General features: G+C 34.5%; 1 pseudogene across 2 annotated transcripts; it reads right to left on the reverse strand.

Moving 5' to 3' along the window:
* Window positions 1-1,503: 1,503 nt before the first annotated feature.
* Window positions 1,504-23,188, reverse strand: LOC149570852 (RAN GTPase-activating protein 2 pseudogene; annotated as a pseudogene). 2 transcript variants are annotated; one of them, XR_016359726.1, is made up of 3 exons: window positions 23,048-23,185; window positions 21,588-22,942; window positions 1,504-2,029 (listed from the first exon to the last, which is right to left on the reverse strand). The product of XR_016359726.1 is annotated as an RAN GTPase-activating protein 2 pseudogene, transcript variant X2 (transcript). The 2 variants fall into 2 exon arrangements; XR_016359725.1 differs by lacking the exon at window positions 1,504-2,029 and having other exon boundaries at window positions 21,302-22,942; window positions 23,048-23,188.
* Between the last annotated feature and the right edge of the window lie 3,328 nt (window positions 23,189-26,516).

The raw sequence follows: 26,516 nt of genomic DNA on the forward strand, positions 1-26,516 counted from the left end.
TATATAATTGCTATCCAAAACTCTTGCAAACTTTTGCCATCATGTGAAACCAGCATAAAAACTTTGACCTTCAATATATCAGAATATGATCTCAAATTGCTACAAGGAAAATTCACTGTTTTCAACTCAATATAATCAGAAGAATCTAATACTCTGATCGCAATTATTTTCTTTAGCTGATGACTGGATCTAGAAAGCCATTAAAAACACACACTACCAAATACTATAAACAGCCCAAGGACACCAATCATCTCCAGCTGCCAATTGAAGAATTTGAGCCATGTCCTACCTTATAAGGAACCAATAAAAACAAACTCAAAGATGGAACTTTAATTGGAGCAAAGAAGATTTTAAGGTAGCCATAAGTTCTCACAATTTGGCTGTACACTCCCTTACAATCCTCAAAATGTTTGAGTTATTTCCAAACATTTTAGAACTCCAAAAATTTTCAAACAATTATAAGTGTGAAACTTCCATGAAAAACAATCAAAAGAAAATAACTTCTATATATTTACTACAATAAATAATACATATGTGCCAACTGACAGTGATTATGTATCATAAATTTTGGATTCCAATTATAAGAATAGAGTCTGCATGATTTTTTTTTTTTGTAGAACAAGATATAATGATACACTAAGATTCTGAAAAAAAAATTGTATGACAGTATTTCTTAATAAAACCATGAAATTTGAACTTCACGTGATCATGGAACCCTGGTATTATCAAATTGTGGAATTCCACCTGTACAAGTAATAGAGGATTCTGAATTTTGATTGAATATGATCCTTATTTATCAGCCTGTCCAGGCATTAACTGTAATGTAATAACGAGCCTGGTGATCATTGTGTTTCATGGGTACAAGTGAGAGGAATATATTCACACACATGCCATTTCTTTTACAGTATAATGGGAAGATATACTGCTACATGATATGGTTTTTGCATTCTTACCACTTCCCTTAGCTCTTGTTCACCTTTTTAGGAAATTTATTATCAAAAGCAAACTATCCACTCCCTATTTTGTAGTGTGTTAGCGTTATTTTGTAGTGTGTTAACCTTATAAATGAAGTAAACAAGTAAGTCTAATTTATGTGCTCAAAAGAGCAGGATTTACGTACACATTTGAACCCAATGCTAGAATCTGTTGAAATATCAAGTTTAAAACAGACATTGCAGCAGGGTTCCTTGAACCTTTAAAGTCAATAGTTGCATAATCAGTGTAGTAACAAAGGCATTGGCAATGAGCACTGAGGCATTAGCTATGAAAATTGTCAGATACTTTAAGACACAATTTCAAGTCTGTGGATATCTCCAAGGAACATAATTTAAATTAAGAGGGCAGTCAACAAATAGTTGTGTAAGCGTGAGATCAAGTATTTCCCAAGAGTAAGAAGTTTGCAAGCATGTCTATCTGACCATCTACAACCATGACAATTGAAAAAATTCTTCTATCCTTTACCTATAATATTAATATATGACATAAAACCAATTTCCACTATGCTTTTCTTAAAAGTTTGGACAGACTATATTGTAAATCCATTCGCTGCATATCCTGAAATAACAGAGTTCCAAGAAATAACATCTCTTGAGGCATTCTGTCAAAGAGTAACATGCCCAGTATATTCTCCTCCATTTTGCATACATATCTACAAGAACATACTATACTATCTGACCAGAAAACAATTTACATGAGGCTTTGATGGATGTTCAAGTTATGTCCGGAAGCTCCCATTTTTGCCTAGGCAGAGAAGGTGGTGACAATGGTTGCAGAATTTGGAACACCCTCAATTGCATTGTTAGGGTAATTAAACTAAACTAAGAAGCCTATTTAAGATTCTGGATTTCTCGATGGGAAAAATGAAGAAAAAGTTTGGTAAATTCTTAAGGCTTCAGTATTGATTGTGAAATACCCCAATTAGCTGGCATACAACTTGGTAGGAAGATTAATCCCTAGACAAAGTATTTGAAATGTTGAAATGCCCGTCCTCCTCCCAACCACCATATTTTTGTGGGCTCAGTTTGTACACCTGCAAATAATAATAATAAATCATATAATCTTACATTGGATAACTATTGCTCAAGATTTTCTGGATTTATCGGCAAGGACTCAACATTGCATATAATCTAGATTGGATAACTATCAGACTTGGGAAATCCAATAATGGATAAAATATTAAAATGGCTAAGTTACAAGAACTTTGACCTCTTAACTTCACTCAAACAGAGCCTTTTGTTTATGGGCAATTGATCAATTCTTTTCTATTTGATTTTTTTAAAACTACATTAATATTGTCTAAGTGAGCAATTTGAATTTTCAACATTGAAGAAACAAATAAACTATTGAGTGAAGAGAAAATCAGTCGAAATGCAATTCATATAATCTTTTTTATTAATACTATTTTCTCATATTATGTTTGTTTTAAATTAGTCTCTTTAGAGCTTCATTATATAGTGGTCTAATGTAAGCAGAAGTTAAAACAATCCGCAAGACTAAGATCAGTAAACTTTGTTGGACATTTTACACGAGTAAAAGCAGACTTGATCACAAGAACCAAAAATTAGTATTACTCTTTAAATGTATAGATGATATGATTTCAAATTTATGTCATTCTCATATGGTAGCAAGTAAAGCCAAAAGAATCATAATACTTGCAGGCTATACTTGAGTAACTACATCTTTTTCTGTCAGAAGAACATAGATGGTTCGTAAGACCTCATTGATTCAAACGTTGGAACCTAGCCATATGCTTACTGGCCAATCCTTGTACCACACTGAGATTGATTAATTTGTCTACTATGTCTTCCGCAAAAGGTTAATTGTACACCACATATCTTTTGGACTCAAGCCCTGAGAATCTCATATTTCAGGCTCCTGTAGTAAACTAGACATCTGGCTTCTAAAGTTCCCAATGCCTCCTGTATTCGAAGCAACGGCTCCTGTAGTAAATCCTTCATGATAGAGGCTACTCCAGTTGCGGAAAATCCACTTGAAACAAGGCTTGTTGGTGACTGAGAGCGAATACTTAACAACTTATCATCAACAAAATCATAGTGCTGCAATCTTTTCATGGATGGTTGCATCATGGGAGATCGGTTATGTATGAGCTCATCCAGAAAATCACCTGGATGAATTTTGAGAAAGGGACCCTACCATTCGATCTAGAATTCCCCCCAGTGCACTAGGAAAGGAGGAGAGAGCACTTACAATAGTAGGGCCACCGGTGTGAGTGACAACAGTCGCTTGGATGGGAGGGCTGACCCCCCATTGTAATTGTAGATTCTATTGGATAGGTCCTCCCAATGAACCAGGTTGGATGGGGGTAAATAGGATGACAGCTCAGGTAGTCTTTTCAGTTCCTATATGCATATGATTTTGTTCCTATGCTTGACATGCTTGTATCATTGAACTCTAGATGCAAATTACTCTATGCTGCTATCATTTATAATTGCAATTATAGTGTTTAAATTGTCAAGCTTAGACATATGACTATGATTCTGAAATTTAAGTCTTGGTTAATTGTCTGGTATGCTCTGCTTCATCTAGAGCAATTCAAATGTACATTCTCACCCTCATTCAGAAAGAAATCAAAGATTTGACACCCTATACTATTTTCAATGCAGTGTGATTTAGAGCCAAATATCATTTTCATGGAGCAATAACTTAAAGATTTGCAAAATATATATATATATATACACACACTATTCAATTGATGCGTTGTCTTCATAATGATTAACCTGACTTTATTTTAAACTCGTTATGTCGAATATTCAGCATTTATTACATATTTTGTGCAGCTAATTTTTCATCCTCGTTTGTGATTTGTCCCTACCACTGTTGCCGATCAATACATGCCATCTAACTACAATCCTCTCTGCTGATGCTGAAACAAATGTTCAATGGGTGTTTAAGGTAGATAGAAGAAATTTTTGAATCGTAGAGATTTACAATTACTTTTTGGCATCTTATGAGTAATTGTACATGTCATGTCTTAATTGCATGTGAAGGTATATGATGAAAATATGCTTGGCAAAATAGCTTAAAGAAATGCCTAGATTTTTGGTTTCTTTAACAACCCTCCCAATTGGTATGGTAGAGGGACATAATAGTACATACTAAGAGTGAGGAGAGAAATAATACCTATGATATTTACACGAATATGAATATATGGCTAGCAGCAATGAATATATAGTTATATGATTATACATTAATAAAGATATGATACTGGGGATACGATGGCACAACTAGGCATAATTAGTTATCTTAAACTCCACCTGGTTGTTAGTTGCACATTCATCAAAGATTTTATCATCCAAGATCATGGTTACGGGGAGACTTGTCTCCCCCCTAAAAGACATGTCTTAGAGACTTTTCATGTATCCGAAGACCTCAAAAAAGGTTGGAGACTTCATGACGAAGTCTCTTAATCCAAAAAGTGAAGTCTCCTGATGAAAAATAAATGTAAAATACAATATTAAACTATTTTATGTATTTTGGCCCTCATTTTAATGTTTTTAATGCAAACATTAAGACCAATGACAATTTAAATGATTTTTTGGAGAGCATGATAGTTGAAGACCTTGAGATGGATGATCACAACCTTGTGGAGTAGGATGATAGTACCATCAACATACTAGTACTCAAAAAATTTGTGGTTTTTTAGTTTGTTCATTTTTGTTTGTATATCGAAAATTTAGCATCAAACTATATCTTTTTTAATTTAAAATTTGAATATGTAATGATAATCTCAGCGATTATCAATCTGATATGATGATGATCATATGCAATATTCGGAAAAACAAGTATGAATATGAGATACAATAATGTGATTATATAAGTTTTGAAATATTTGACTTTATATTAATGTAACATTACTATTACTATTTACTTTAGGCTTTTAGTTTTACAGTATTGCTATTTTTTATTTAGTATTAGACTCTTTAAAGTTTTAAACTATTAAAAAATAAATTGCCACCTCCAAGTCTCCCCATCTCCTGGTGACCTTGTCCAAGATGTTCGATCTTTTGGTAGATTACTTTGAATTTCTTAGAATGTGAACTTTGATAGATGAGCATGTAAGATCTGCTATGATTTTTGGTGGAGATTCAAAGGCAAAGTGTTTCGCCAGAGAAGGATATCGACACGATCTTTTACATGCAGTGGATTGTGGTCGTTGATAGTACAAACACAAGATAACGTTAGGGGACTTGAGAGAACAACATAGAATCTCTGATTAGAATTTGAAAAAAGTTATGAAATTATTTTTGGGTTGTCTCATATTTCTCATTTTTCTCTAATTGGTATGTCTATTACAGAAATCGTGATTGCATGATTTCTTGGATTTCAAGTCCGAGAGTATGAGCTGTTTTACAAGTTTTATTGAAGCGACATGGTTGGGAGGTGGATAACGCACTTCATTCTTGAAGAGAAAAATGAAGAACCATGATTCCATTTTTGGTTTCGACTTAATGTCTTCGCATCCTTTCAACTTGACCAAAGTCAAACTACCACATTTGACATTCACAATTGACGAAGCATATTCAATCGACATCAAGGTTTCTGCAGCATTCCCTACAGTTCTATCTGATTAGTTGTGGTTCGACAATGGATGCAAACAAAGATGTTTTTTTTTTTTGGAAAAGCTCATTTAGCTTGCATAGAGGCTATGAAGCATAACTTGGCCATTAGAGCTAATCAAATAAGAGGAAGAGGACTTATGAAAGTCTTGGTTATGTTTGAGCAATCAAAGAATCTCTGGCATTGTATGCATAATTTTTTTGATTTCTTCATCTATGCTATCATGGCAAGTAGAGGCGAATTTCTGAATTGGATTTGGATGCTATGAAAGAAGCCATGGAATTTGTGGGTAAGGTAATCATCACCAACCTAGGTCACCTCATAAAGGAGGAAGAAATCAAATCTTCTAATCCAATTTTCTAACCATGATTTCTTCAATTATCTTTTCCAATTATTGATTGTCATACCATCTTCGGGTGTATTGCTTCTCCGTAACTACTTTCTATTAATAGTTCGTAACTATTTCTTTCCTTGATCAATTGCTTCATAATCGAGATGCCACTAGTCATTGAAATCATAGCAGTCTTCGGGATGTGTGTATAATGGTGTATCTTTGATAATTTTCAGCTTGCTAACTTAGCTTCAAGCATGTTCTTTTTGTGGTTGACTCATTTAATTCATCAGTTCATTCCTTCAAGATGTTGATCATCTTCCATGCCAGCATATAATAGTACATCCAAAGCAAGAAGCAGAAGTATCAAGGAGTAATTGGATTACAGGAAGATGGAGTTGTGGATGAAAATGAGCCATCACAGGGATTGAAGTCATGCGTCAAAATGGGTACCGGAAGTACCTGTAACATTTGACAGCGGTCTAGCTGGGATAATTGTCATGAGTTATGAAAGGGAGTTTGATTTCTCACATTCAAACTTCAATAAAAAAATTATTGTTGTATGAAACCCTTAAGCACTCTATATTTTGTATTTGTCACTTCAATGAGAATAGTGTGTAGCATTAATTGATTTGATGAATCTTTTTAAAGCATGTAGCTTCGGTCTGACAATGATTGTGATCTAGATCTATAAATACAGATGTATTTGTATACCAGTATGATGTACATATTGTTATATATGCATACATATATACAATGATAGTATATGTAATTTTGCATATGATCGATACAGTTGAACTGATGAACATATATATATTATCTGAGATCACATCTCAGCCATGATCGAAACTTATTCTGATTCCTTTGATTTAAAGATCATTATCGATCTATACAAATATCGAGTTCATTATGATCAGTTATACATGTTTAAGACTTGTGTTAAGTCTAACTAAAATCAGGTATGATAAACAAACATTGAACTAGTATGACGGTGAATGGTCATGTCTCCATTCGTAGACATGTCCATTCACCCTCACACCCCTTTGTGTAATATGTATACTCAATCCGCCCAACATAACAAGGCATCGAAATCAATTAATGCAAGTATATCAAAGGATCGATAGCATCTCAAATTCAAGAACATCTTTGTTATCTCTGTTATTTCTGTACTAACTTATACAAATTCTGGAGCAATTCAAATTCATTGACATCAGTGTTCAAACCTACAATAAAAATTGTGCATCAGTCAGCCCATTGAAATCTAGTAAGAAACTTTACATGGATCAGAGCCTTGTTAAGGAGAGATCTCATTAAGTTTAAGAGATCAGATTTCACATGAAGTTGCAGTCTCTCATTACTCTTCAAGATGACAAACATGTTAAGATTCGAACACCACCTTACAAGTGCTAATAACTTTGAATCCTAGGAACTTCGTATAATGATGCTATTAAAAGAAAACAAATTAGATTCCTTTGTAAAAGAAGAAAAAGAAGAACCTAAAGATGACCTAGAGAAAACTCTATGGATCAAGAATAATGAGAAGGCCATGAAGATAACGGTGGATGTCGCTCAAGATCACATAGAACCTATTGTGGCAAAACATGCAACATCATAGCGCATGTTTAAAGCTCTTGAAATTGCATTCATAGTAAATAACACTGGTAGAAAACTTGCTCTTAAAAGACAAATGAATAATATCAGCATGAATAAAGGAGAAACAGTAAATGCCTCCTTCATGAGAATTACAGAATTGAGAGATCAATTATCTTCAGTCAATTATGAGATTGACAACCAAGAATTATCCCTAATAGCGTTAGGACTACCAAATTCTTGTTGTGCAAGATCTAAAATCCCAAAACTAGATCAATTAAGATCTTATTGTCTTCAAGAAGAGTGGAGATTAATGATTAAAGGAAAAACCAAAACCTTAGATGAAGACATTCATGTTCTTAACACCAACTCTCATAAGAAAGGTAAGAAGAAGAACACTAAAAGGAAAAAAAAAAACTTTCATGGAAAAGGACAGTAAAAACAGAAGAAAGACTTGTCCAAAATTCAATGTTTTAGATATGATCAATATGGACGTTATGCACTAAATTGTCCTGATCGATCAAAACTTCAAGCATCATTTTCCAAAACTGATAAATCAATCGAAGGTCAAGATTCTAAGAAATATGCGTTCTACTTAGCCTTGTCTAGTCAAATATCAACCAAGTCCAACACTTGGATAACTGACAGTGGATCTTCAAGACACACCACTAGATTTCAAGATAACCTAGAAAGCATGCAAATAGAAACAAATGAAGAAGTTACAATTGGGGATGATTATGCACATTCTATAAAAGGAATTGGGACCTGCACCATCAAATTAAAATCTAGAAAATCTATTCAGCATTCTGGAGTTCTATATGTACCAGGTATTAAAACGAATTTAATATCTATATCAACACTTGAAGATGATGGTTATAGAACTACTTTTATGGAAGGAAAAGTGCTAGCATGGGCAAAGAATTCAACTATAAAGAAGGCTCAAACAATAGGAGTACGACAAGGACTATTATATTAGCTTTGCATTAAGAAAAATCTTGCACTTGTTCATGAGACTCCATATTGAAATGAAATTCGGCATAGAAGATTAGGTCATATCAACTTTCGTGCTCTAACATCTATGGAGAAGTTGGTAACTGAAATGCCTAAATTAAGTCAAATTCACAATGAATCCTGCAAAGGTTGTGCCTTAGGGAAAAACACTAAAAAGTCATTTCCTCATTTGAGCAAAACTAAAAATGTGTTAGAACTAGTGAGCTCAAACCTATGTGGACCCATTTCTATACCATCCATGGGAGGGTTTTTGTACTATGTGATATTTGTTGATGATTTTTCAAGGAAGACATGGATATACTTAAGTGTAAAGAATCTGAAGAAATTCTTTCTAAATTTAAAGAATTCAAAACTATCACTGAAAACTCTTCAAAAAAGAAAATCAAATTTCTAAGAACAGATAATGGGAAAGAATACACTTCTGAAATATTTAATGAATTCTGCAAACTTGTTGGGATTAAGAGGGAGTTTACAGTTCCTTACAATCCTCAACAAAATGGAGTTGTTGAAAGGAAAAATAGAAGCATTGTAGAAGTTACTAGGGCTATGATATATGATCAAAACTTAAACATGTCATTTTGGGCTGAAGCGTCTAATACAGCAATCTATATTTAGAATAGATGTCCTCACTCACATTTAGACAACAAAATTCCTGAAGAAGCATTTTCAAGAATAAAACCTAGCATTAGCCATTTAAGAATATTTGGATGTCTTGTGTATGTTCATGTACCTACGGAGAAAAGGACAAAGTTAGAACCTAGTGGAAGAAAAGGAATTCTTATTGGTTTTAGTGAAATAGTAAAAGGGTACAGAATCTACATACCTGGACAAAAACAAATAGAACTCAGCAGAGATGTCATCTTTGAAGAAGACATTGCTTTCAAAAGAGCCAAAATTTCAGATGAACTAGATACAGATGATTTATCCTGTTCCCTAGAAGAGGCTCCTACTCCTGAGATTCAGAGGTAGTACCCTGAAGAAACTTCAAATGAAAATGAGACACTTCCTGAGACTCAAGAAGAGAATCTTGACACTAATTCTAAAAGGCCACTTTGGGCAAAAAAAATTATAGAGGAAGGAGATGAATTTGCAACACCTTCAAGGACTTTCAGAGAAAGCAAAAGACCTTGAAAATTAACATACAATGCATTCATGTGTGAGATTCCAAACTCTGAACCGTCTAATGCTTCCAAAGCTCTTAAATGCCAACTTTGAAAAGATGCAATGGTGGAAGAGTATCAGTCCATACTAAAAAAATGATGTTTGGGATGTAGTTCCTAGACCTAAAGGAAAATCTGTTGTTTCATCCAAATGGCTCTTCAAAGTAAAATATGTTGCAGATGGTAGCATTGAAAAACATAAAGTTCATTTTGTGGCTAGAGGATTCTCTCAAAAGGAAGGAATTGACTTTGAAGAAACTTTGCACCAATTGCCAAGTATACCTCAAAACTGTAATAGCCATTGCAGCAGCTAAAGGTTGGAAAATTCATCAAATGGATGTAAATACTAATTTTCTAAATGGAACAATTGAGAAAGAAGTATACTTGGAACATCCAAAAGGATTTGTGACTCAAGATGCTACCTCCTATGTATGTAAATTGAAAAGGGCTCTATATGGATTCAAACAGGCTCCCCGAGCCTGGTATGAAAGGATAGAAAAATATCTTTTAAGTCTTGGACTCACCAAGAATGATGTTGATCCAAATCTTTACTTTAAAGAAACTAAAGGTGATATGTTGATTCTAATTCTTTATGTTGATGACCTTTTGATTATAGGACAAGACCATCTCATTAATCAATGTAAGAAAGAATTGACTTATGAATTTGACATGAAGGACTTAGGGATTCTTCATTACTTCCTTGGATTGGAAGTTTGTCAAAAGTTTGGGAAAATTTTCCTACATCAAAAGAAGTATGATGTCGATATTCTGAAAATTTTGGAATGTGGAACTGTCAACCTATGTCAACACCTATGGAAACCAACTTACAAGCAAGCGTTGAATCCAGACTAGTTGATCCCACTTTATACAGATAGATAATTGGGTCCCTAATGTATCTTGTGAATACTCAACCTGATATATGCAATGTTGTGAAAGTATTAAGTCAAATCATGTGTGAACCTCGTGAAATACATCTTGTTGTCTTGAAGCATATACTAAGGTACCTTCAAGGCACTATTGGGTATGAACTTAAATATAAGAATACCAATTTGGAGTTACATGGATACTGATTCTGATTGGGTTGGAAGTGTAAAAGACCAGAAGAGCACATCAAGATGTTGTTTCAGCTTAGGATCAATTATGATCTCATGGATCTGCAAGAAGTAAGCTTCAATTGCTCAGAGTTCTATTGAGGTAAAGTATATTGCAGCAGCAATGGGAGCAAGAGAAGTAGTGTGGCTTCGAAAATTGCTTTCTAGCTTATTTTGTGAGCCTCTGAAACCTACCACTATTCAATGTAATAACCAAAGTTGTACCCAGTTATCCGTGAATCCGGTATTTCATGATAGATCCAAGCATATAGAAATTCCTTACCACTATAAAAGAGACATGGTGGAAATAAGGGCTATTCAGTTGGAATATATTAATACAAGTGATCAAACTGCTGACATTCTCATCAAGGCTCTTCCTAAAGTGAAGGTTGATCATTTCAAAAAGAAACTTGGTATAGTTGAAATGTAAGTTTATGAGATTGAGTCTCAACTTTGTAAATTTGTATTATTTTTAATAAAGATGTTTAAAGTGTGAACTCTTTTGTCATATGTGTGACTCTATGACTTATGGGCCTACCCTATGTACATTATTAAAAGGTGACAATCTTCTATAATGAAATGTTGAGTCTAATATTATAAGGTGACCACTTTATAATTATTAGATTGCTATCATAATGAATATAATGTGACTTGATATTCATGGACAAGTCATGATAGTTAAAAGAACATGTTGATAGATATCATGTGACTTGATATCTGTAGAAGCTCAGTATGTTCATTTTTATCATGGTGGATATTATGTGACATATTATCTATGGATATACCATGATCTCTTATGGTACATATCATGAGACTTGATATCTGTGTACACACCATAACTGGAAAGAATATCATGAGACTTGATTTTCTTAAATATATCACTATCTAGGTGATATCACTTTTCAAATAAGGAGAACTTATATATATGCACTTTGTCTTCCCTAGCTAAGAGGGAGTGTTAAAGCATGTAGCTTTGGTCTGACAATGACTATGATCCAGATCTATATATACATATGTATATGTATGATGTATATACTGTTATATATACATATATATAGTGGCAGTATATGTAATTCTGCATATGATCGATATAGTTGAACCAATGAAGATATATATATTATCTAAGATCACATCTCAGCCATGATTGACACTCATTTTGATTCCTTTGATTTAAAGATCATTATCAATCTATATAAATATCGGGTTGCATATGAATCGAGTTCATTATGATCGGTTATACATGTTTAAGACTTGTGTTAAGCCTAACTAAAATCGGGTATGATAAACAAACATTGAACCGGTATGATGGTGAATGGTCATGTCTCCATTCGGAGACATGCCCATTCACTCTCACACCCCTCTATGTAATATGTATACTCGATCTGCCCGACATAACAAGGCATTGAAATCAATTAACGCAAGTATATCAAAGGATCAATAGCATCTCAAGTTCAAGAACATCTTTGTTATCTCTGTTATTTCTGTACTAACTTACACAGATTTTGGAACAATTCAAATTCGTTGACATCAATGTTCAAACCTACAATCAAAATTGTGCATCAGTCAACCTCACATTGAAATCTGGTAAGAAACTTTACAAATCTCTATTGGTCAAGACACATCAGGATAAAATGACATGAGGAATGTGGAAATATTGGTTGCAATCTTGAACTGATTTGATATCTTCATAAAAGTGGGAAGATCATGTACAAGGGGAGATTTTTTTTATCTTTAGAGGGAGATTTTATCTTCAAAGGGAGGCTTCATAATTAAGAGAGAGTGCTTATGGAATCCCCTTCATTCTCATATATGCTTGTGATGCTTGTGATATTTGCAAAATTTGAGACCTAAATGGAACTAAGTCTTGTTCTGTCATGCCTAGTTTTTAAATGAGATTGTAAGAATCAGCTATGATAACTCTTTCCCTCTAGGAGTGCTCATCATGTGGAAAGAATCCATGATGAGATCACGTGTAGAGGATCCGTGATGGCAATTGGATGTAATTTTGAGTGATTCCATGACAGTTCACATGGAGAGAATCCATGATTAAAGGCTTAGCTGGGATTCTTACAAAAATGTCATGTTGAGTGATTCCATGATTATTTATAATAAGCAAATTGTTCTCTTAGTGTCATGTTTAGAGATTCCATGAAAACTATTTGTGTTTCCTGCAGAATTTTTTATGTTGAGTGATTCCATGAAATTTTTAGTAAGATCCATGTGATGTAAAGATGTTATCATTGACATTTTGGTTGCATTCTTGTGTGATTAATCAGTTAAAGATCTCTCTCCAGCTAAGAGGTAGTGTTGAAGATTCTAACTACGATAAAGATCTTTATCTCTAGAACTATGGACATTATTAGTATTATAATCAACTTCAGCTAAAAATGACACTTATGATTAAATTGTAATATTAAGCATAATCACATGTGTCATACAACATGCGTTAAGGCATGGAAATACGAAGAGTTGTAATTAAGAGTCACATTTTGAAAAATTGTTGAGACATTGGGTTGGAATGTGAAGAGTCTCTTCTTAAGTTATATATAGTGCACCAAGCGATAGGCATTGTACACTTGAATAATTTATTATCAATAAAATGATCTTTGTTGTGTGATTGGAGTTTTCCAGTCATTCTAGAAGGGTTTTCCCAAGACATTCCTATGTGTTTCTTGTACCCTTTGTGTCTTTTTTATTGTTGTTTATCATCTTTATTTACTGGGCTCAAGATTTAACATTTACATCACCTAGTTGAGGAATGACCCTGCTGGTTATGAAGTTTTTTGTTAATGTTTGGTACCCTAAGACAAAAAACTGTAGATATATATATGTTAGATATTATATACATATACATACATACACACATGCACATGCACACACACATATATATTGTTATTGTTTTAATGAATAGATATGTCCCATGAAAGGACATGTCTCCTCCTAATTTATTCTCAATATAAATAAGAGATCACTGCCATTTGGAAAACACATACTGAAAAATATGGCAGTGCTATTACATTTGCAACAATCCTTGAAACTCAACATGGTATCAGAGTTGGTTGCAAATGTAAGCAAGTGTTTGAAAGTAGTATAGGAGGAGAGAAATTAAAGAGTCAAAAGGTATCAAAATACAAAGGCAGTCACTATTTAGTAGCACCCACAACTCCTCATTTGTTAGCACACTCTAAATGTCAAATTGTCACTAAAAATAGAGGGCCAATTATGTATTTCCGGACCTGCTACAATGGAGTAAATAAAGGGTCAATTTCCTATGCATAGCTGTATCATCCGTATGTGGACCTTACGGGACAGGTACCGTGGATTGACGCACACATGTTTTTAGTGGAACATTGTGAAAGAGAATCACGTGATCATATAATGATCACTCAATAACATGGCAAGTGAAATGTTCAAATGGACAACAACAGCTAGTGTCATGGCTATGATGATTTTGCCAAGTTGATACAAAGCACATTGGTTGTCAAGAGGCTAGCAGCGTATGTCTCAATCATTCCACGCAAGAACTCCTGAGCAAATCATTCCTACACAGAATGTTTGATGGAAATGAAAGCTTATTTGAGGTATATTTTCAATGAGTATTAGGCACTTTCAAATACACATCATGCAAGGCTTTGAAATGATGTACGGGTAACAATGGATATCGATGAGGCAGAGAGGATAAGTGGATCATGCTTGCTAACTATTACAAGTGTACATATATGAATGTTATGGTAGCTATACAAGGGGTAACATACCAATTCAACTTGGTAAGTCATATCGGAATAAGAATCAGAGTTTTACAAGTGCGGATATCAGGTACTTTTAAATGAGAAATGCGCATACTTTAAGGCCCCGTTTGGTTGCAAGAATTGGGCAGGAATAGGAAAATCTAAATACCCGCATTCACCAATCTAACGTTTGTTTGCAAAATACAAAATTAGAATTAAAATTCGCCTATCATAATTTGACCCCAAAATGAGTATAGCGGTATTCCTAAAAAAATGTGGAATAAGAATAGCTTATTCTTATTCTAGTTTTTAATAAACCCAAATTGATGGGTTGTCGGGTTTGTGATTTTTCCGCTAGAATGCATTTTTGGACTATTTCCTCCATTCATCATAAGCTATAAACTGGGTCAACATTTTTTAAAGTTTATTTTGTATTTTTTTTAAATGACACAAACGACTAATATCGGATTTGATATCTTTTATAAACTTTCATATAATTATTTTTACAAATAAATCTTGTGTTTAGTCTTATAATTAAAACTATGTTGAAAGATCATCAAAATATGATATTAATGATCTCAACTTATTTGTATTTTTTATTTTCTTTAATATATTTTAAAATAAAATGATTTTAGTTTTGATCTTATAATCATTAAAATAATTGATTTAATTTAGAATTAAAATTATAAATAAAAATATAATATGTCCTTTGAATTTTGAAGAATTTCAAAGGGTTGTAGTATACCTTTCACTGATAAAGTCAATTTAAAAACTAAAATACAGGCTACTTAAAATAATTTGACTTTTAAAAAATTAATGAAAAAGCCAATTTTTATATATATAAAAATGGCATTTATTTAAAATATTACCAAACTAAAAAAAACTTATTCCAATTCCTATTTCAATTGTTGCAACGAAACATAGAATATGCATCTTTTGACTCCTCTTCCAAGTCAAACAAACAGGTCCAAATGATATTCCAAAACTTATTTTAAGAATACACGAATACCAGAAGAGAGCTTATTCCAGCATAGATGAATACCACATTCGGCAATTCTTGCAACCAAATGGGTCTGAGGTAAGTACAGGTCACTAATACTAGGGACCCACCACCTACCAAGTACATATAAAGGTAATACTTGATATAGTTATACTTTGTTGAGAATATTTTCTTATATATCTTATATTAAAGAATAGTATTATTGAATATTCCTTAATATATATTATGCAGAGTTAAGATATAATTGATTATAATAGATGTCAAATATTTTATGAAGCGATATTGTGAACAATAATAATATTATTATTGCGAAAAATTATTAAAGGCGATTTTTTACAATAAGAGCCAATAATTATTGTGGAGACCCTAGTTCAAATCCCAAGAGGGACATCTTTGTGGAATTCTAAGTTGTGACTCTTGGTCTTCTATTGGTTGTATTTGTCTCATTGTAAAAGGTGGATTCTAAGTTGCGACTCTTGGTCTTCCAAATGTTGTTTCTAGTGTGGTTTCTCGAAAGGAGCTTGAATAAGCTTGTAATTCTCATGTTGTTGCTTGAATGAGCACAAGATTTGTAAAAGATTTCAATACAAATATAAGTCATTTGCCTTGATCTTTTCCTTCAAGGATGTTCTTGCAAGAAAAGGAAGATTGATATCAAATTTAAAGGGCCTCTGACACTCCTTTAAAAGTAAAAGAGCTCAGAAAATTGATGTTTAGAGGGAGTCTGACACATTTGTCTGAAGGAGCAAATATAGGATATGTTTCAGTTGATTTTTGAAGATCTTTATCATATCATAATCAGAGAGAGTTTTGACTTATGTATAAGATGCAACATTCATAATGATAGGGGGGAAGAAATAGCAAATTTAGCGAAACATATAGGGGAGGCCTCAAACAACTGGGCAGAAATTTCAGCTTTAGGGGAAGGTCTTTCTTTATGCAAAGTACTGGAACTTACTAAGAAATAAAAGAAGACTCTGGCATAATTATAAATGCTTTAAAAAAGGGCTCTCTTTCCAACGAGAGATTAGATATGAAGCTATTAAAAGCATTAGAACTTTGCAAATCTTTCAATAGAATATTATTTAACCATATTTATCGGGAGGGAAATAGGACGGCAGATGAGCAAGCAAGTTTGGGGATTCCTAAATCCCTTGCAATCGATTAAAAAGTATTAATAGTTCAAACTTCACTCTCATTATTAGAAAATAATTATCACTAGGAGATATAATAGTTAGTACAGGGTGGCCTAGATTTCCATATCTTTATCTAATAACGCATTTCTCTTAAATCTATGTAATATCTCCTTGACACACAGCAAAATCTTCTTCCTGTGGGGAAAGTATTGCCCGTGTGAAGACATTAAATCCATCTTAATTAGGAACTAGGAAAAAGCATACTTGGTCATCATTTTTGTGAAGGGTGATCACTTATTAATCCATACTTGCACCAACTATCACCTTGCAATTATTTCTTCTCCAGCATTTTGCTTATTAAAAGAGAAACTAATTATCCCATTTCAGATTAACAAGGGTTGAAGATGGATAAATTCTGCAAATGAGAGGAAAGAAGAGGCAAACAACTTATGTCTTACCCATTCTCTAGTAAAGGACGATGTAATGCAAATGTTGGGGGAAGAATATTTAGAGAATACTAATAGAACTAGGTAAGATTCGATATTACGTTGTAATGTGCCCAATTTTAATGTAATAATTTAATTTAATTAATTAATTAACTGGTTTCAGAATTTAAATAATACAATAAAAGGACCTTTAATTAGTTACTTTAATTAATTAATATGGGGTCCAAGTTAATATTTATATGTGCATGGTTCCAATTGATTTAGTATATCCTGAACCCTTTTTTGTTTTAGTGTACGTTGTAAGCGTAGTCGTCGGCTATCTTTGTACACCCTCGGAAAGGTTTTCCCCAACAAGTATTTAAGCATGGCTTGTAGGTAGTCGTAGACATGCAATTTGGATTATTTCTTTTGTACTGGGAATTCCCGCTAGGATTCTCAGTTGTTTGCTATTTCGGAAGTGAAAGATCTTCCCTACTTGGCTTGTCTGGTTTTGGTGGGATTCAACCCTCACCCTATTCTGTTGCATGTAATACTTTGCTCAGATCTGGCAAATCGGAGCACCATCTTGTGGCAAATATTAATTGAAGGTTATGTTTGTTCAATCTCCATTCTTGTTTGGTGTTATCTAATAAATTCGGATTTATAAGTTTATGTAATGCATGACTGAGCATTTCCCATTCGTCCACCACCCACTGGCTTCCTCCCTCCTACCGTACGGACGACGACTCTGCCTTCATTCTATACTCCGCCTCATCCCTGCATAGACTCCCTCCGTACATCTCCCAGCACAATCATACAGCTTGCACAACTAACCTCATAGCCTTTCCTTACCACCACCATACGGCCCAAAAACCACCGTGCAAGCCTCCTAGCAACCACCGTACGACCTCCCAAAAGCTATCGTATAGCCCAACCCAAACAATTTGTACATCATTGTTTCACTCCATTCAGCTATACCGTATGGCCATCAAGTTTGTCTATCAGGCACACCGGACCAAGGGGTAACTGGCTATCAGGCACATGGAACCAACAAGTAACTGGCTATCAGGCACACAGGACCAACAGAACATTACATACATCTATGTTCATAGCCCTAACAATGTTCTTTGAAAGAGACACCAAGGTAACGAAAAAAATTGTATAGTAATTTGTTTTTAAGGAAATACTTGGTCAACATGGATATAGATCTACGGAACATTGATTCCAATCTTATGGCCCCACATGCAAAGAACTATGACAAAGTGGAGGTTGATGGAAAGCCAGTCCCCAAATTTTCAAATTTAAGCATAGATGATTGGGGCGCTTTCCAAGACAAGGTGGACATGAGAATGAGGATTCTGAATTTCCTATTGGCCTTATTTCATATCAAATGTCCATATGATCCTAACTAGTTTTTCAAATATTTAAAAGAGGAAGGTGTTGAGAGCTATGAGGACATCCCAGATTATGCCAATGTAACGTGTCTTGACTCTAAGGATGATGTGGACGACTACGAAGAGGATATGATTCCAAGAAAGATGAAGATCAGGAAATGAGATGGTGAAGCGACAGCAGGCCAAAGCTCCAAGGAGAAGGACTGAAAGGGTAAAGGGTCAGTGTCAGCTTGAAGTGTAGGAATAATGTCTCTCTTATGTTCCTCTTTGTCCAATGGCTAGTAATCTCAACAGGGGAAAAACCCCATTCTGTAGAAAACCTGCATACAAGGGAGTACCCCATTTTTGTTGAAGTTTCTAAAATTTTCGTTTGTAGTATTTGGGTAACAGTAGGGTTCTAGTCAGCTAATTAGAAATAGTCAAAAAAGGCTGGTCTCTCAGTAAATGTATGTAGATGGAAATAGTTTTTTTCTGAAAAAGGGTAGGTTTTGTTTGAATTCTGCCCTAATCTCGAAGCTTTCTAGTAGTTTAAAAGACTTAATGAAGATGTATTAATCTTGAAATACTATTAATATAAGCTACTTCGATATAGGACTCTGATATTATGGAATGAATGGTATCATAAATTGTGATTTTAGTTTCTTCCTTTGGAATGGATAAAGTAGAAGTTTTTCTAAAACTTTCTGTATATGGATTATCAATTTTCTAAGTGAGAACAGTAGGATTTAATTTTAATGCCTCTTCCTCGCTTTAGATAGTTGAAAAGGTAAATAAGAAGAATGTTATTTTGCTTTCCCTAAATTATTTTATCAAGGTGAGAAAAATGGATCACCTCATGGTGGTTTTGTTAAGAAATAAAGGTAGTTTTTAGACCAACATCGTTCAAATGAGCACCCATCTGTTTGAAGCCTAATCTTATCTAAATCATCAGAAAGAAAGCTAGAAAGCATAATACATTAATAGGTTACTTGTATCTTTCATATATATTAGTTTTTTCTAGTGTGGGTTTTCTGGTAAACTACCCAACATATGGAATTAGCGGAAAGCATGATATTACGAAGAAAAAAGTAATTTCTTTTCTTTTACCATTAATATATTTTTCAGAAGCATACAAGGGAACTGATATTTCGCCTCATCCCTTTCTCATATCATTGCGTTTGACTGAGAAGTAAGGGACCATTAGAGTTAAGTCCCAAGTATTTTATAGCGCTTACTCTCGAGTAGACCAAAAGACAAATTGTATTCAGATCGTCAGAAGATTTTTGAAAAGTCTCCTTGTGTCATTAAATTGAGCAGTCTAGCAAAAGTAGCCACCATGGCTTACAAGATGAATACCATCATTAAAATAAAAGGCCCTCCCACTCAGGTGGCCTTTGACAAACCCATAACAGGTATTCATCTCAGAGAAGTCCTCCTAAACATCCACTTTCTAGTGGTTTGGGCTGTTTTTAGGATTTTGGGCAAAGAATTTATTATGAATATAGATTGGTGTCGGGTTCGTAGTGATATCCCAACGATGTTCCTGGCTATGACCAGTCTGATTGCATTGACAAAGGATGTATTAATATATTGGTTAGGTGTTTGTTTAAGCTAGAATATTTAGGAAACCTGGAGAAAGTTCTGGCCAACATGAGAGAAGACCTCCTAATTTGCAGACCCTGTCACTCTGACATTCCCCAGCATGGACGACAGCTAGTTTTGCTTTAACCAATTAGTTCTTCTTTTGATCCGACCAGAGTGATTGAATAGTTTCCCATTATTCACAGGAATGTATACTTCCTCCCCTTTTTTTTGCATGTCAAGAGAACCTGAGTAAGAAACTGGCTGGAGAAGTATTTCACATAAAAGAGGATTGGAGCTTGGGAAAATGAAACAGAGGTGAGCTTAGCATGTTTGGAATTTCCACTGGCAGAGGAAGAGGAGGTTTCAGAAGTGGAGGACTCACCATCGTCCTCTCCAATGCCTGTAGACTATTCTGCCCATCCTGTGTTCAAATGATTGATTCAATCTAAGGTCTCTAATGATTGATTCAATCTAAGGTCTCTAATAATATTGGAGCCTATTGAATGGATGGAATTGAAGGGGGCATTCAAGCACAGTATTATTGTTTTTTGTAATCAAATGAGATGTTTATATTATGTTGTGGCAAACTCTTTCTTGAATAGAAGTATATGTGTTATTGTATTTTATTGCTCACTCAGTTTTTCTTTTCCTCTCTTAGTTCATGATTGCATTTTCTAACTTGGTATATATTTCCTTAGTATTTTGATGGTATATATTATTCTTTATTTAGGTTTTCTCTAACCACCTAACATGTAGTATAGAGTATTGGTTGGTGGATGGATCTGTGTTTTTCAGGTAGTACTGAAAGTAGAGCACATCGTTTACAAGAGGATTATTGGGATCGACCCCCAGATTTCTTATTCTTAATTGTAATACATTGGATATTCTGATCTGCGTAGGGCGATACTGAAGGACTATTGCCCAACCTTGTCCTCTCAGTGCCCCTCGAGTTGGGTTTTATTTGATCTATTAGACTTAATCAACGGCTTTGGCCTCTTGCTTATCAAAATATATATATAATAAAATGTTATATAGCAAGAAAGGCCATTGAGAGGCTATGCATGTAAATGGTCTATCGGCAGATTGTTAAATTAAAATGTGTTTCTTGTTGCATGCAATTTAAGAACAAAGAGACTGTGTTTGTTTTATGTTTTAGATTTGAGGTTGCTAGGCAGAGAGTTTCTTTCTCTTTGCATCAAAACTAAATTTACTAAAATTGATTCTGAAGAAGCTTGTGAATGGGCCTCATTATAATACATAACCATTAAAATGCCTTTACATGGTTACTTCCGATCTCTCAAAATAAACACATGATAAGTCCTTGCTATATAGTTTAAAAACCATCAAATACTCCAAAATTACATGAATGCCACAATCACATTGATCTCTTGGCAGTTTAATAGACCAAAGAAGCCACAAGCTTAATCTTCTTCATTGTTTTCTCAGAAACCCATCATCATTATAGAAGATATCAGACTAAAATATAGCTTTACGAACATGAGTGAAACAAACTAATTAAGAGAAAACTGGTAATATTCAGATTAAAGTTGAGCTTGTAACTCTGGGAAGCTGACGAATTACCTGTGGTTCCTAAAACTAAAGAACACCGTCATGGGATTAAGATTGTCCGAAATGGTCCTAGTGTATGTGCATATATACTAAAGATCCTCGTGTGATAGTTTCTACTCTGACTCGGTGTCACTGTCTTCATATTGTTCCATCTCTCCGGAAAGTACAGACTCGCCCTTGATGCCTTTTCTCAACACATCTTTGACGGTCTCAATTCCTTTTTTAGAAATGAGATTCTCTTTAATAGAAAGCTGACAGAAATTGGGCTTGTTTGCAACAGCTTCTGCAGCAGCCTTAGCCCCAGCTTTAGTCACTTTATTTGCACTCAAATCAAGTTCTTGGAGATGCTCATGACCTTCAGAAATGGCTTCGCATATTACAACTAATCCATCATCCTTGAGTTTATTGTCTGTTGCATAAAACCCGGTCAGCAAGTTCTTTACAGCAAGGCATTCTGCTAAAGCTGGAGCTGCTTTTCGAGTGATATAATTTCCTCCAACCTTAAGAACACTTAAAGATGGAGCTGTATCCTTGAGGCTGCGGGCGATAGCAATCACCCCTTTATCATGAAGATCCATATAGCTTAAAATAACTACTGTGAGACCTAGATGTCCAGAGATGACTTTGCTCAGAGCAACCCCGCCTGCTTTCCCAAACATGTTAGCTCCTAAACAGAGCGCCTTCAACCCACTGCTTCTCCCCAAAGCGTTTACTAAAGCCATAGCACCGCGGATGCCTATTTTGTTTCCTGAGAACTCAAAACTCTCTAGAGTAATGCATTTCGTAAAAAGCTCTGAAATAACCTCTGCTGCATCGTCTCCTGACTCGGTGTAAGTGAAACACAAACTCTTAATCGTTTCAACAGATGGAAGCAGCTCACAAATGACTCTAGCAGCTTCTCCAGAAATCTTGCCACAAGCGAATCCCAATACTTCCAGGGCTTTCTGAGATTTCAAGAGTGGTGCAAAAGCTCTGACGCCCTCCTCTCCCCATTTTCCTGTGTCAAGAAACAAGGATCTCAGTCGGCATCTTCGTAACGCAGATGAAAATATTGACATAACCAGAAGCGCCTCATCCACAGGTCTTCCAGCGGAAAAATGTAAAAGTTGCACATCTCTTAAAGTTTTCCTAACATCTATCAGGGCTCTTTTTGCAACAAGGGCTTCCTTCACTCCGAAAATGTGGTTGGCAAAGCATACCTTGGTACAGGAACCCTTGAGGTCTTCCAATTGCCTCAAGAGATCCATAGCCAAGCCCATGTCAACAAAGAAAATATCACCCTCTGTATTTGATATATCAAAAACAGTTTCTTCCGACACTTTATCTGCGTGATTCTGGATAGTGCCCATGACCTTATCCAATTGCACCTAGCATAAATTGAAAATAAGCGCATGAAATCAAGATAACGGTATAAATTGCAGAAACCGATGGATATGATAAAAGAGTTTCCCAAATTCCTTCTAAACCCTTACCTTTTTTGGTTCGCCGTCGCCGAGACAACAAAAATCTCTCGGAGAAGAATTCTAAAAACCAGATTTTATAAATCTGTCTCAAACAATTTCCTTCAAAGTCGGCGTCTTTTGACAGTCTTCTTACAATAACATGAATTACACATTTAAACATCTACATGCGTTTGTTTTTGTATTTGTTGTAACGTCTTTCTGAGCTGGCCTGCAGTGATGGCTTCGAATTCCCGCTATTTCCAAAGATTTATAATAGAAATTCTTTTAAATTGCTTGGAAGTTGGAAATATTAGGGAACATAAAAATTTACAGTTTTATTTTTTATAATAGAATCTAGAAATATTTATGTTGAGAGGTATATAATTCGAGTATAAATTCAACATTGGAATGTGGTAAAACAGTTAGTCCAAACAAAAGATGCATTGTGTCATAGTTCCTCTCATTTAATTGTTGAAGTGTTGTAGGTTGGGAAAAACATAGGGTTGGAATGAAGAGGGGAAAATAATAATTGGAATAAGCTAGAATGAAGTCAAATAGCTTTCATTAATAGTTGTGAATACATGAATGAACAATTTATTTTATTTTTTGTTTGAAATCTATAGGAGTCAAACATGACAAAGATATAAAAAATAGCAAATCTACTTTCTTAAAATTTGTTTCAAGATTACATTTGAATCTTTGCATAATATAGTACATAGAGTATGTATATCTTGAATAGCCTAAAAATGATGGGACATTTATAACGGTTGCTAACTTTTTCCTCAATGCTACCACGAAAAATGACATTGACCAAAACTTTGTTATCCATGAACACTTAAAGATCAAATGCACTTCGACAAATATTACTCAACCTTCTCATACAACTCTGATTAACTAAGACATTGGGTATTCCTAAACCAAGCCAACTAACTACAACTTCATTTTGAGATCAAATGCACTTCAACAAATATTACTTAATCTTCTCATACAACTTTCATTAACTAATGCATTGGGTATTCCTAAACCAAGCCAACTAACTACAACTTCATTTTGATATATGAGAATTGTAGGTCAGGTAAGCCAATAAATTGGGACAAATAATAAGCGTTCAACAACCAATGCACTAAACTAGTAACCCAAGCTAGCTACTGAATCATCTTCATTCCTTGATGATGCATCTCAATTGGTATAATAAAAGATCATTTATAACTCCTTGTTGCATTAAAGATGTTCTTAAAACTAGAAATATAAGTACCAAGATCAAATAATCTAATTCTGTGTAGAAAGGTTCCATCTAAACCACACTTGGGAACTAGTTTAAAAAATTATAAGTGATTGGATTGAAAATATCAAGATCTACAAAGGAAATTACTTCTTAAAAAATGTTATACAATAAAATTTAAAATTAAGATTAAACCATAATTTAAAATATAATACTCTTTGCATAATATATTTCACTATTTTGAATGAGACATTCATTTATCCCCTTTAACTCCAAGTATATCATTAGTTTGACATCCTTGAATCTCTTGACAAACTTCAGACAATGTGTTTCTTCATTCATTTTGTGGGAATTCCTACAAGACATCGTGGAGACCATTCATAGTTCTTGACTCTTGATTCAAGATCTCCTCAAGGCACTGTACAAAATTACATCTAGAATTTGTTTTTGTGTAACTTTTATGAAGTTTTCATTTAGGCCTTAATAGATGTCCACACTCTATGCCAAAACCTGTATAGAAGAAAAAGCTAGCACAAAAGTGAATCTACTCTTCAAATCTACCAATGCATTTTTCAAAACTATAGAGGCCTCTTCTTGTAGTCATTCCAATCAATATTCAAACCACTTGCATTGAACACAATCCACTAGCCCTATTTTTTGTTGAGAATTGTGTCTCAACCTTGCAAGCATTTTTCAAAAAATTCTAGAATTTGTTTGTTGTAGTTCTCCACATGTTTATGTGTTGGAAAAATGTGTATGAGTTGTTAAAAATGTGCCTTGTCCTTAGTGGAATATATGAGGGTCATTTTTAGAGTATAAACAACTCATTGTATGACTTTTATGGGGGTCTAAACTAGAGGACAAAATTATGGACGAAAATGCTATTTTAACTTAGTTGTTTTCCCATATTGGAGTTACAAATGACAAGTGGGTAACATACGACATGGTTGGGTTGCCCATGGTTTTGTAAAACCATAAATGGTTTCCAAGTTGTAAATCACTATAAAAGGAGGGCTTGGAGAGGTGTTTGGATTATTGAATTCAGTTTGCAAGACTGGGTGCTAGGAGTTTTTTCGAGTTCGAGTTGTGGTGATGCACTCCTAGAAGAACTTGCATTGCAAGTGTATTGTAACCTTCTTGATTTGACAATACATTGTGCAAATTTTTCTCCTAGAAGGGTTTCCCCATGGTAATTATTGTGTTATGTGTTTATTATGATATTTCATTTATGCATGTTTATTTGTCCATTGAAATCTTGTAATAGTTAGCAAAAGTTACATAATCGTCCTCTCAAGATTAGTGTAGGAAGCGATTTCGCACATATTTGCTTCCTTACAAGTGGTATAGAGCCTAGCCAATTTTGGTTCTATTTTTTGGGTACAAGATTTTCTGAGGTAATTAAGGTTTGAGTGGGAGGTTGTCCGGAGGTTTTCATTTCTGTGTTGTAGGATTGCAAAGATGGCAAGCATATCAAGGAGGATTGATGTAGAGATGTTTTCTAGCACAAACTTTGAGATGTGGAAACTGAAGATGGAAGATCTATTGATTGATTGGGATCTATGGGATGTGATTGATGAGAATAAGATGAGGCTCGTAGATCCGACTTCAACTGCACAATATGATGTGATAGACAAAAAAGCTAAAGGTCTCATCAGATTGCATCTTGCAAACTCAATTCTAATAAATGTCCATGAAGAACCTACTACGAAGAAGCTTTGGAAGAAGCTAAGTGAGATCTATCAAGCGATATCACTAGTAAACAAGATTTTCTTGAGGAAGAAGTTGTATTCTTTGAGAATGGAAGAAGGTGGATGGATTTCTAAGCATCTTGAAAGTTTTAATATGTTGGTGACTTAATTGACCTCCATTGGGGTGTCGATGGATGAAGAAGAAAGGTACCAAATCTTGTTATGTTCACTGCCAGACTCATGGGACAACCTTGTCATGGCCACAGGGAGCACTTCAATTGTCTTGAAAATGAAGGATGTTGTTGGTTCTCTACTTTCTGAAGAGATGAGAAGGAAGGCCTCTCTAAATGCCAAAGAGGCTTTGAGTGTTCGAGGATGACCAAAAAAAAGAGGCAAGAATGAAAAGTAGCATGGTTGTTCTAAGTCCAAGAATAAGGGGAGATCAATATCTCCTGGTAAGTCCAAGGCAATCTAATGGAACTGTGGCAAACCTAGACACTTTTGAAAGGACTGCGAAAAGGAAAAGAAAAAGAAGAAGAAGAAACAAGATTTTGATTCTGAGTCCAAGAAGGAAGATGGAGATGCTTTT

Source organism: Cupressus sempervirens, chromosome 2, assembly GCF_028749045.1.
Source record: "Cupressus sempervirens isolate cs-2001-9-10 chromosome 2, ASM2874904v1, whole genome shotgun sequence".
Classification (NCBI taxonomy): Eukaryota; Viridiplantae; Streptophyta; class Pinopsida; order Cupressales; family Cupressaceae; genus Cupressus; species Cupressus sempervirens.